At 44.8% G+C, this 13,737-nt stretch overlaps 1 protein-coding gene across 4 annotated transcripts in view; it reads right to left on the bottom strand.

Annotated features, from left to right (window-relative positions):
* ZDHHC21 (zDHHC palmitoyltransferase 21) overlaps positions 1-13,737 on the bottom strand; it is an 85,638-nt gene that overhangs the window by 32,834 nt on the left and 39,067 nt on the right. The gene's annotated exons all lie outside the window — the stretch shown is intronic.

The raw sequence follows: 13,737 nt of genomic DNA, 5'->3' as shown, positions 1-13,737 counted from the left end.
TAAACTGTCTATGTTCTTGGAAAAGACAGTTACAGAGCATCTTCGCTATAAGTCGCCCCAGTATACACCCGTTCTGCACTACAGTCGTTAATGCTTCTATGAACTGATGCGTTATAAGTCCTCCCATTCCCCAATCTTAAGTTGCACAACCCCCCCTCCCACCCCGCCAACCCCCACCTCAATTTGCGCAAATGGAAGTCAGCCATGGGGAAAAAATTCCGCACTTTAAGTTGTTTCACTATAAGTACAAGTTTTTTGGACGGGCCTGTACCTGTTCTGTAACTGGTGTTCTTTGAGATGTATTGCTCATGTCTATTCAACATAGGTATATGTGCCTACCACATGTACTGGTGCTGGAAGTTTTTCCTTAAGCAGTACCCATAGGGGCTGGAGTCCTCAGTGCTCCCTGGAGTGGCGCACACATATTGCACTATATAGGGTGCCCCTGGCCCCTCCCTCCTCAGTTCCTTCTTGCTGGAACTCTGACAGAGGGGAGAAGGGTGGGAGGTTGAATGGACATGAGCAACACATCTCGAAGAACACTAGTTACAGAACAGGTAACTGTCTTTTCTTCAAGTGCTTGCTCATGCCCATTCAACACAGGTGTCTGTAAGCAGTGTCTGCAAAGGTGGGTCAGAGTTATGAGAACGCAGACTGCAGTACAACTCTTCCAAACACAGCATCTTCCCTGGCCTGCATTGTGATGGCATAATGAGATGTGAACATATGTACCAACAACCACGTCGCTGGATTGGGACATGTGCAAAGTAAGCGTGCGAGGAGGCCTGAGCCCTGGTGGAGTGGGCCCTAATCAACTCTAGTGGCTAGGCCTCTGCCAACTCATAGTAAATGTGCAGATGCACATGTGCTCCATTTGGACAGCTGCTGGGAGGAAATCGGGGAACCCCTCCCATGCTCTGCATATGCCATGAACAGCTGTGTGGAGCTGCGAAATGCACATATCCTCTCCAGGTAAAAGGCCAGTGCCCAATGCATATCCAGTTTGTGAAGGCACCTACTCCCACACACAAGGCTTGGGGTAGAAATCGGGCAGAAAAATGTCCTGGTCCAACATGGAAGGTGTAAACCACCTTGGGGGGAAAGGCTGGATGAGACCGCAGCTGGACCTTATCCTTGAAGAACCGGGTATATGGTGGTTCTGATATCAGTGCTTGGAGCTCCAATACCCGTCTAGCCAAAGCAATGGTGATCAGGAAGGCTACCTTGAATCAGAGCAGCAACAAGTGACATGTGGCCAAGGGCTTGAACAGAGGGCCCCCCCATGAGCTATGCCAAGACCAGGTTCAGGTCCCACTGCAGGAGAGAATCTCTGACCTGAGGATATAGGCATTCTAGGCCTCTCAGGAACTGGGAGGTGACATCGTGGGAGAATACTGAATGACCTTGCATGGGCGGATGAAACACAGAAATGGCCTCCAGGTGGATTCTAATGGTGGGCAGAACAAGGCCTTGTCGTTTCAGGTGCCGCAAGTAGTCCAAGATTTCCTGGAAGGAAGCTTTGGCTGGGATGACCTGCCACTGCTGCGCCCATACAGACAAATTAATCCATTTGGCAGCATAGGCGGACTGCGTTGAGGGCTTTTGACTCTTGAGAAGAACCCACTGATCATCACCCGCACCCGCTAGCTTCTGGGAGTTCAACCACAGATAAACCCTGACATCAGGTGGAGTACCCTTGGTCCTGGGAGAGCAAGTCCAGTCTCAGGGCAGCTGTCTGGGCATACGAGACACCAGATTCATCAATGCCCTGAGGTCAGGTTGGTGCAATGAAGATCACTATCACCTTGTCCCTGTGACATGCACTTGGTGAAAACCCTGGGGGCCTTGCCAAAGGGCAGGACAGTGAATTGGTAGTGGTTCCTCCCCACCATGCACTTCAGGAAGCGCTTGTGACCTTTGAAGATGGTGATATCGAAGTAAACATCCTCGAGGTCAAGGGTGGCATGATAGTCCCTGGGATCTAGGTTGGGAATGACAATGCTCAGGGAGACCATATGGAACTTGAGGCTGACCAAATATTTGTTGAGGCCCTGCAAGTCCAATATAGGCGTAGGCCCCCTTTTGCCATAGGGTTCAAAAAGTAGTTGAAATAGAAACCTTTGTTCTCAAACTTTGGCGGCACCCTCTCCACTGCTCTCACCTGGAGCAACAGGGATAGCTCCTGTCTGAGAAGCTGCTTGTGAGAAAGGTCCCTGAAGAAGGATGGGGGAAGAGGGTAGGAAGATGGTATGGAGGAGAGCTGGAGGGTGTAGCTACGCTGGATAGTGGCTAAGACCCAAAGGTCTGATGTAATATCCCTTCATGCTGAGAAGAAGGGATGGAGCCTGAAGGAGAACAGGTGGGCAGGTTCCTGGGATCCGGTATGTCGTCCCTAGGTGCACCCTCAAAAGGAATGCTTGCTCTGGATTTTCGCCTGGCTAATCTATTGTTGGCCACACAGAGGATGGCGGCCCTGTTTCTGCTTGGAGGGCTTTGGGCATGAAGGGGCTCTCTCCTGCTGGGGATACTGGCCCTTTTGTTGAGAGAACTGGGGCTTTAACCTTCTTCCTCTCAGATCCCGGGATGTAGAGGCCTAGGATTTTCAAGGTCATACAGGAGTTCTTGAGCCCGAGCAACTTGGTGTCTATCTGTTCTGCGAACAGTGCCCCTGTGTCAAAAGGCAGGTCCTGAATGGAGTTCTGTGCACCTAGAGACAGGCCTAAGAGAAGAAACCAGGCCACATGCCTAATGGAGATGGCAAACGCAAAAGACTGTGCCCCCGAGTCTGTGGCATCAGACGAACCTGCAAGGTTGCTGGCACCACGGAGGACCCTTCTTCAATCAGCGCCTTTTAGTCCTTGCAGGAGGCCCTGCTTGACTAAGGACCCCGAACAACAAGTACGAGGTCTCTTGCACTTCCTCAGCCTAGAGGCTGAAGGCATTAGCCACCCCTCTCAGGAGGTCCTGGTGGGCTTGAGTCCTCCTGGGGCACTGCTGGAGGAGAAGCCACAATCGCCTCTTCCAGAGATGAAGAGGAGGCAGCTAGGGACAGCTGGCCTTCTTCACGAAGCAGGCAGCTGGCCACTCGCTCTAGCCATCTGTTGGGAGGGAAGGAGGAAATCTGGTGTCCCTGCACCCTCTTGAGGCCTCCCTGATGCCCACGAGAGCCTGGAAGTACCAAAGGAGCCTGGGACGCTTTGGCGACCGAGTGGCTGGAGCTGTACCAGGAAGCCTCAGTGAGTCCATGGGCACCCTTGCACCTGCCACTGAGACAGTGGCCACGGTGTGCTCTGGGATGGCAATGGCGATGTTGATGGCACCAAGGGTTTTGCTGACTGCAGTGCAGGTGGGATGGAGGCCACCCCCGAACCCATGCTGTTGGAGCAGATGCCTGCTGACACCCATGACAATGAGCAGGAAGAGCAGCCTTTCTGGTGCTGAGACTCCGCTACTGATAGACCTTGGAGACCCAGAATGCCAGACTGTCTGCAGGAGCTATGACAGCCTGAAGAGCCGCTCAAGTCTGTAGAACAGTTCCGGAGAGAAGTTCTACGGTACCAGAACGGAGCCCGGGAAAAATGGCATGCACCTCTGCGGCCAGAAAGACTCAGTGCCAGCGAGTACCTGTGCCGGTGCCGTGTAGAGGAATCCCAGCATTGGTGTGGTGAAGAGGGAGAATCACTATCCTTTTGACTCCTCTGATGTTGGAGGGTTCATGCCTGAACAGGTCTATGTAACAACTCCAGCGATGCGGGAGATTGCGCATCATGCCCCAGTCTCTCATGTGCAGACCTATGAGAACTTCAGGGAGCTCTCCTCTTGGACACTGCTGGAGAGCGTGATTGGACCGTGCTAGGAGATCGGGGACCGAATGGTGGTTTATCCCTGTGCTGGGGCCACAACGACATCAGGGACAGTACTGGCATAGCACTTATGTGCTGTGCAGCCTGGAAGACCTCCAGCGTGGAGGGAAAACAGACTTCCAGCACTGATGAAGGTAACCTGGATGCTGTGCGTGGTGCCTTCTGGGGCTGTTCTGGCCTATCCACAGACTGGTCACTCTTCTTCCCCTTTTCCTTACATGGGGACTTGTCTCCGCCCAGCTTCCTAGCAGGCCTAACTGGGGCCATGGGTGAGGACCAGCACCAAGCTGTTGAGGCTCTAAGACAAATGCTTAACTCTTTAATTGCTCTGGGATTGAAAGACCGGCAAATGCGACACTTGTCCAAGACATGTCTTTCCCCCAGGCAACGCAGGCAGTCAGTATGCAGGTCGCTGACAGACATGGGCCTGTGGCATGCTGTGCAGACTTTGAAGCCAGGGGAGTGCAGATGGAGTCTCTTCAAAGGAAATTCGAAATCCAACAATTTACAGGTACTTAGCAAAAACTTAAACAATAAATAGTCTTGCAGCACCTTAAAGACTAACAAAACATGTAGATGGTATCATGAGCTTTCGTGGGCACAACCCACTTCTTTCTTTAAGGTGCTGCAAGACTATTTGTTGTTTTTAAAGTTTTGACAGTTACAGACTAACTTGGCTACCCCTCTGAAGCTTTTGAATATGCAAGGTATTTACAAGTTCATTGAGAACTACCAACAATGCAAAGGGAGTGCTTGCTACAGCCAAGGCTGGAGCCTGCTGTTTCAAGCATGATCCAGGTGGTGAGAAGGAACTGAGGAACGAGGGGCTGTGGGGGCACCCTATATTGTGCAGCATGTGTGTGTCACTCCAGGGGGTCCTGAGGACCCTGGCCTGCTTAGGGTACTGCTTAGGGAAAAACTTGCAGCACCAGTGCATGTGGCAGGCACACACACCTATGTTGAATGGACATGAGCAAGCACAATAAGAACCAAAGTTTGTTAAAGTGTTAAACCAACTTTTGACAGAGAGAACATATTTGTTCAGTTTACTCAACTAGTTCAGTTCAATGATGAAGGCCTGGTGTTTACTAAAAAGTTAGGCTGACCCAGCTGCATCGCTCAGGAGTGTGGAATACACACACATCCACTCACAATGAATAGCATAGTTAAAGCAAATTGCAAGACAATATAGCACTTTAAAGACTAACAAGATGGTTTATTAGATGATGAGCTTTCGTGGGCCAGACCCACTTCCTCAGATCAAATAGTGGAAGAAAATAGTCACAACCATATATACCAAAGGTATGATCTGAGGAAGTGGGTCTGGCCCACGAAAGCTCATCATTTAATAAACCATCTTGTTAGTCTTTAAAGTGCTACATTGTCCTGCATTTTGCTTCAGCTACCCCAGACTAACACGGCTACATTTCTATCACTATTAGCATAGTTAAGTCTGCCTAACCCCAGTGTAGATAACATTACACTGAGGGCACATCTACATAGCAGGGCTAAAGCCAAAATAAGCTATGAAACTTGAGCTATATCAATTGTATAGCTTAAGTCAAAACAGATTATTTTTGCTTTGTTCGATTTCAAAGTTAACTAGTTTTTGCTTTGGTGCTGTCTACACAGCACGAAGTCTGAGAAAGAGCACTCTTACTCCAACTTCCCTTGCTCCTCATAAAATCTGGGTTACAGGAGTCAGAGTAAGCAGTCCTCCAGCTTGACTTTATGTCAAAATAACTGCTTGTAGTGTAGATGCGGATGATGTTATTTTGGAATAATGTCAGTTATTCCAAACTAACGCTGCTGCATAGACATAGTCTGACGGAAGAATTCTTCCATCAACCTAAGAAGGTGGATTATCTATGCCATACAGCCCATTGGGGTTGTGTGTGTCCCACGAGATACTATGCCCACATAGTAAAATAGAAAACTTAAAAATATACACTTTTATTAAACATTTAATAAAAACTTATTCCACCCAGCATTTATAATTAATTCATGGCCTCACCGCCTCAAACTATAAAAGCTTTTTCTCCCCAGCACGTATAATGGGTTGCCAGATTCTGCTAGTTTTCCTTTGCATAGTTTTTTCCCTACCAGTATTACAGAAGAGACACTCACTTAAAGCAAGGGGAGGTAAAATAAGGTATGTGCCGACTGCACACAACAGTGTGAGAGCTGTGCATTCCCTCAACATCCAATCAAAGCACTGCTATGGTTCAATCAGCACACCCCACAAATTCTAGGTATGCAATTAGCAAAACTACCCTTTTCTGGGTGACCGTCTGGTTATGACTCATACGGCCCACTCACTAGCCTAGATTGCCCCTCACCGATCTATGCTGAGGAGAGAACTCCATATCAGCATAGGCAGCGTCTCCAGAGGTGCTACCGCAGGGCAACTATGCCTCTAACATTCCAACTGTAGACAAGCACTAATTCAAAGCTGCCTGGGAGCTCAAAAAGCTGCAAGGGTTGCAAGTCTGAGTTCTATTATTTTTATAATATTGAAGGACATGGTGATCAGAAACAACAAACACACACTTTTTCTCTTATGTATCTAGCATATTTGAGCTAGTTTTATTTAACAATTTTAAACTGATTTTTTTTTTCATTTTTCACTGAATTCCAATTTCCATTCAAATACACTTTGATACATATAAAAAATAAAAAATTAATCTACCAAGCTATAAATGTGTCATTTACTATTTTCTATCATAAAAATGTAAATATGAGCAAGCTGAATAAATGTATGATAAGCTACATAACTGCTTAAATACATATAGATATAGTGTATCCTTGTGTTTAGAAAAAACTGGCACCAAATTTAGTGGAAAGTTAATCTTTAGTCGCAAACTACATGTTTTAATTGAAATACCGCTACTGAAAATCAATCTTTGTGACAATAATTAAAAAGTACAGATAAAAAAGCAGGATTATTTAAATCAATATTTCCTGATTGCTAATTTAAATCACAATTAAAATTGGTGATTTAAATCAAGCTAAACATAATTTCAAGTTTATTTCCTAATTCTGAAACTTAAAGAGAGCCATGTTCTTCCAGGATTTGTAATTAAAGAATTCCACTGATAATTGTGAGATTAAGAGCTAGAAAGAGCTTTTCATTATTTGTATTGCACTAATATCAAACAATGGTGACAAGATCACAAACTAAATGGTGGGACTGAGACTGGACATTACATACTCCTGGAAAATATTTCTGATCCCACACATACAAATAAAATGCATCAATTAAATAAACTGGGAATTCCCTCTCTGCCGTATATTCTCCCTCTGCCAACAGCACCTCTTCACTGTAACTCCTCCCATTGCTCCACTACAGCTGAAAATAAGTAGGCAACTGCCTTCACTCTGTTCCGTACAGACCAACCTTCCTTATCTAGTGACAAGCTCCCGATTTCACACACTGCTCATATGACCTCCCTCCCCCCCCCATCTCCCTTACCAGGTCACTAGCTTCTTACTCCTCCTTTTCTCATTGTTCACAGACTCCTACCCTCTCCCTCTCAATCACAACCTGTTCTTCACTCTTTCTTCATCAGAGCATATCTACACAGCAAAGTGTGCAGCTGGCTCAGGTTCCATGCACCAGCTGTTTCAGTGCTATGCAGACTTCCAGACTTGGGTTGGACCACGGGCTCTGGGACTCTTCCATCCCTCAGGCCTCATAATCAGTAGGAAAAAGGCATGCTTTTAAGATGTGCTTAGCGAATGTGGTTAAAATCCTAGTGAAGACAAGGCAGTCTGCATTTGTGTGTTAGTTCCTCCAATGGCTAAGAGTGCTAAAACTTCAAAATGTCTGGTTTAAACTCATGTTAATTACTCTGTATTAGCTAAAATGTGGTTAACCCCCCCCCCCCCGACTTTTTTTCTTTACTGAAGACAAGACCTATGATATACCATAGAAAAGGGTAGAATCTTCCCAACTTTCCTCCCCTTGCTACTACTCTTCCTGCTAAAGAGAAAGGAAGGTATCTGCTACAAAGCAGAGTGGATTAACCCTACTGGCTTCTTTTTGCCAACAACCACTGTTTTCAAGAGATGCAATCAAGACACGTCATTCTAGGTGCAGTGTAATTGATAGAAATCAATTTGGGGCCTTAAATTTACAAAAGGATCCACATGGGCACAAGGGACCTATGTCCCTTCACAAACCCTACTTGTGTCTGCCAACATGGATCCTTTTGCAAATCTTACTTTAACAGTAAAAATGACAATTTATTTTCTCTGCCCTTCCTGGAAAAAGAAAATTAACGACAAAGGGGAAAAAGGAAATCTGCACTTGAAATTTCAGTTTAAATACCTTAAGGCAGTGGTTTTCAAACTGATGGAACAACAGGCATTGGTTCTCACTGCCACAGGGTAATCAGAATCAGGTGACCAGTGGGGGCACTAAGGCAGGCTACCTGCCTGTTCTGGCACAACAGACTGTGCTGCACCCCGGAGGTGGCCAGCAACAGACCCGCTGCTAGGCGGGGAGGGGAAGAGTGCACAGAACTCCATGCACTGCCCCTGCCCTGAGATCTCCAGGCAAATGCCCTATCCCCTAAGCCACTCCAGAACCCACTCCACCTCCCTTCCTCCAGGTTCCTTATCCTGCCTTCCTAATGCGGAAGCCAGCACCACCCTGGGGCAGCCTGTGTCCGCACTCCCATTGGCTGGGAGCCTGCTGCTTCATTTCACGAGGAGTAACGGTAGTTCGAACTAGGAAGCCTAGTTCGAACTACCTAGTTCGTGCCCCGTGTAGCCGCGCTGCACGGGGTTCGAACCAGCGGGGTTTTAAAAATGGCGGCTCCCCGCTTATGCAAATGAAGCCCGGGAAATTCAAATCCCGGGCTTCATTTGCAAGTGCGGTATGCCTACATTACCCCGCTAGTTCAAACTAGCGGGGTAGTGTAGACATACCCTAAGGTATTAATAATATAGTTAAGATTTGAGATACATAGGTCCCCCAATTGGTATTATTACGTTCAAGTATGAAGAAGCAATTTTTCCAAACAAAACTAACCAAGATTACAAGATCACCAATTTAAATCTATTCAGAAATAAAACTAGGCAATCCCGGTTACAATAAAGTGTCATCCATTTTGGCCACATCTTCACCTCATGCAAGTAATGGTCAGGATTCTCCCTACTTCTTATGCAATATGAGTGCCACTCAACCACAATTGGTCCTAAAGGCTCGCTTACCCCATCATGTTCCATAACACGACTCAAGGACAATGCTTCACAAATACTGTAGATCATGGAGTTTGCATAGCTTGTATGTCATGATCATAAACACAATGATTCCCCAAAAGTCTGTTCCTCCCCATTGCACTGCATTCCTTGTGCAAAAGTGTAGACAAACAAGGGCAGGAATGGCAAGAAATTTGGGCTGAAATAGTCTAACAGAACAAATTTCTACAGGCCTATGCTAAAACAAATTACGGGCCAAGAGATCGTTGCTCTCCATCTTAACAGCCATTGCCAAAGACATTCTGAAAAGAACGGTTCAAGGTGGTGAACAGCTTCAAACAATAATGTTTGAAATCCATAGCAGAATCAAGTACCATTCACTGCAAAACAATTTTAATCTTTTTTCCCCAAAGATCATTCACATCTGGAAGATGCAGGTGTTTGGAAATTGTAAGATTTCAACTGGCAACAATATTCACTGAATACAATTCTGTCATTCACAACCTACTATACCTTCATCGTCTTCCAATTATCCCAGCATCTAGGCAAGTTCAGTACACTAATGAGGAAAAACTGGATGAATAAACAGTTTATTAGACAGATTATGCTGATCTACACACACGAGGACATTCTGCAGTTTGGGGTTACTTTTAGACTCCATGCCTTAAAATTGGAGTCTCAACTAGCTGCATCTGTAGCAAATGAATTCTATCATCTTTTTTGATTGTCTAAGAGTCAGCGTCCCATCCTTGTAGATGATAACTCTGAAAAAAAAACTACCAAGTCCAGAATGCCAGAACATGGCTCCTCAGGGCAGGTTAAGTTGACCCAAGTTACTGAAATCCATCTGTGTAAATAATATAGCTGGAGTCAAAATAGCTTAGGTCCACTTACTACGGTGTCTACCCTGCGCTGGGTCGATGGCAGAAACTCTCCTCTCAACTTCTCTTAAGCTTCTTGTTCTGGTGGAGTGCCAGAATCAACAAAATGATCTGAAGTGAATTTAGCATGTCTTTACTAGACCTGCGAAATCAACCCCCAGTGGATCATTTGCTGCAGCATCAATCCTCAGTTGTAGAGACATGCTTTAAGATTACAAGCAGGATGGTCCCTTAATGGCCAGACAAGCTTACAGGGTCAAGACATTAAGGCAGCGGGTTAAATGGCAAGTAGCCAAAGGTCTCTCATGAAAGGACAGCATGGATGAGAAGCAGGCCTCTTTTTACTTTACCTTTTGTACAACCCTACCTTCCATTTCCATGAGAATGACTGTTTCATGGGGCATCTATTTTTTTTTATTATCCTGTCTGTATGGAGCTGCTTATGGTTAACTGTGATAAGGCAAAGTGCTACAGTCATAGCTCATGAAAATGCAGCACCTCAAAACTTGAAAGCAATTGCATAAGAACTTGTTATTGGCGAATACTTGCCATTGCACAGCACACTTAAATTTGCTGATGATTTTTATGATTACAATTTGAAGTTGACCCTAGTACCATGGATCAGATTCCCCTTCATAGAGAGAAAAAATGAATGGTAAATAGTGCTCTCAACCCTACAAAGATCAGGTATTAGAATAATGCCTTTTCTGTGCAAATTACAAATTCAAAGTGGATGCTGAATGAGGGCCTGATGGTTGCTACATGCAATTGGTTAATTGCATAGCACTGATCAGGTATTAGAAAAATGCAGACTTCATAAAACTAGATATGGCAATGATGATCATGAGTTGGGCACAGGTGGGAAAACTGGAAACAGTTCAAAGCAGCTGTTTCAAGGCAAGCTGCCTCTGGGAGATATCTTTTCAAAATTAAAGGTTCAATAAAGTTGCAGCCATGTATCCAAAAGATTTTTAATTTTTGTTTTGTCTGAACCATTTTGTCACTGTCATTCTCAGTTTAGGTCCTGGTTTTCAAGATTTTATATGCTCTGGGTTGCGGATTCCTAAAAAAAATAAACCTTGTCCTGTGGGGATCATAACTACCCTTAACTACTCTAATCATACTTTCAGTATCATGTGCGGGAGATAGAGCTTTCAGAGGGACTGGACCAACCCTAAGAGATTCACTCACCTAGGTATTTAAAATGAGAACCAGCCTGACAAATTTGCAATCAAAATGGAATCTTACTTCTTCAATATCACTTTCCTGATTAACGCAATATATATATATAAAAGTGAATATGCCAACAAAAAGGTAAAACACATACACATGACTTTTCCCTCTGGGGAGGGATGGAGGAAACCTCACATGACACTGTTAGTCTGCTTGTTTATTTTCAATTCTGGAGTCTCTCAGATAGCATGGTGATGAGCTCAATATAATAACCTGGATAGAAGAAGATAGGATAGGATAGAGAACAAAACCATAGACACAGTCAGATAAATAAACCAGATATCTCTAACAGAAAAAAAAAGTTTACCAACGAGTAATATAATATGTCACTCTTAGCATAAAAATGAAAACACAAATGACTATAAATATATCTGTTTTACTTTTTACCAGACAGCATCCTTTCAATGTTTACTTCCCCCAAAATACTGTTATTATCGCATATTTGGTCTTCTTTCATAGGTTATTCAGGATTCCTGTATAGTGCTTATAGTTATATTGAGGAGAGGGTTCAGAACACTTACATCCTATAAATTCTAATTATGACCTTAGAAAAACCACTTTCCTAGAATACTCAGGGTAAAATCTATCATCTCATTTTTCAAAATAGTGTGACAGTCTTAAAATGAATAATTAACAGAAGTAAAATGTTATTTATCCTATTAAAGGGGTTTTATTGAAACACTTCTTTGATATCCTAATGGTGTTGGGTAATTTCATGTCCTTTTCATTGATGGGAAAAACTGAGGCCTAGGTAGGTCAGATGATAATTAGCTTGCTCTTATGTAGTGCTTTTCCCATCAGCTGATATTAAGGCACTTCATAAATGATGTTAGTAGCATTATCCATGTTTTACAGATGGAGAAACTGAGGCACAAAGAAGTGAAGTGACTTGCCCAAGCCACCCAAGCTGGTCAGTGCAGTCAGGAACAGAAATGAGTCCCAGTCCACTACTGTATTCACTAAATCAAACAGAGCTTTTCTGATAGAGAGTTAGTGCACAACAAGCTGGGATGTAAATCTACAGCTCATTAATGTACCACACATTACACCTTGCTTACCATGTGCTAAAAATTCTATAGCGCACATTGACCTTATTCTCGTTTCAAAGTGGAGTAGATCAAAGTGCACTAGGGAACTTTTAGTTTATGGCAGGGGTCTCCAACATTTTTAAACACAAGATCACTTTTTTAATTTAAGTGCAATCCAGGATCTACCTCAATCCAAATACCCTTGCCCTGCTTCCTTCGTGCCCCTCTCCGAGGACCTGCCCCTGCTCACTCCATCCTCCCATTCTCCCTCCCTTTCACCAGGCAGGGGCAGAGGGTTGGGGCACAGGCTCTGGTCTTTGGCTAAGGGATCTGGAGTGTGAGGGGGCTCTGAGCTGAGCATGGGGCAGGGAGTTGAGGTGTAGGAGGGAGTTCAGGCTCTGTAAGGGAGTTTGGGTGTGGGGGGCTCAGGGCTAGGGCAGGGGTTTAGGGTGTAGAGAGGGGGTACATGACTGGGGCAGGGATTCAGAGCTGGCTCCAGCTTTACACTGCTTACTACAGGTGGCTCTTGGGTGGTGGTGCAGTGGGGCTAAGGCAGGCTCACCCTGTCCTGGCCCTGCACCATTCTCAAAAGCAGCCAGCAAACTCCTTCCATCCCAGGCCCTGTTGTCCCCCTCTCCCCATTCTGTGGAGACCGAATACAGGATGGAAGAAGGGACACCCTGATATCAGCACCCCTCCTCTCCCTTCTCTGCTCTGTACCACAAGCAGGAGCCTCCCCGGGGTGGGGGGAAACTCTTAAGCAAAGGGCAGGAGGCGCGCAGCAGTTGGTGGGAGGGACAGCTGAAGTACAGGCACTTGATAGCCTCTTGGCCAAACCAGTTACTATCACCTGTCAGAGGCTCAAAGATCTACCAGAAGATCCCGATCTACTGGTTGGTGACCACTGGTTTATGGTAACAGGCTCCACAAGGTCTGTTAATTGCATAGCATCTTAGCATGCTGTAAATTCACAGTGCTGTTTTCCACATATTAATTCTCCATATAGACTAACCTAGAACTGCTTAAGAGCACACAAAAAAATCAATACCTGGGAATAGAATCCAGGTTTCTAAATCCCCACTACTGCCTTTTACCACAAAACCATGCTCTCTTTCTTGCATGTGGGTTCTGAATCTTGTCTTTTACATCTAAAAAGATTTGTATTTTATGTAAATGATGTTGTTTATTTTTCCTCTTTGGAAGCTACAGCTTAGATAGCTGAAATGTCAGGCAGATCCTACTACACCACTATCAAACTCTTCTCTAAACCCTGCAGGAGGCAGAATGGAGGAGAGACAAGAAGAGGTAACAACAGGAGAGGTTTTTAAGATAAAAACATTTTTCTCCAGTACAAGTTCAACTGGAAAGCATTTACTGAGAAGTATGGTTTACATTCCTCTCTTCATTTGAGGCTTAAATCTTATTTAAAGAAGATACTAATCTAGAAAGATCAGAGCCTTCTATCTTATGCAAATCATCAGAACTAACTGAGGAATTTGATAGCTGTCTTATTTGAATTACATGATG

The sequence above is a fragment of the Pelodiscus sinensis genome, chromosome 6 (genome assembly GCF_052426305.1).
Source record: "Pelodiscus sinensis isolate ZL-2025 chromosome 6, ASM5242630v1, whole genome shotgun sequence".
Taxonomy (NCBI): Eukaryota; Metazoa; Chordata; order Testudines; family Trionychidae; genus Pelodiscus; species Pelodiscus sinensis.
Note: the sequence above shows the minus strand (reverse complement) of the source record. Positions and strands in the feature narration are given on the sequence as shown.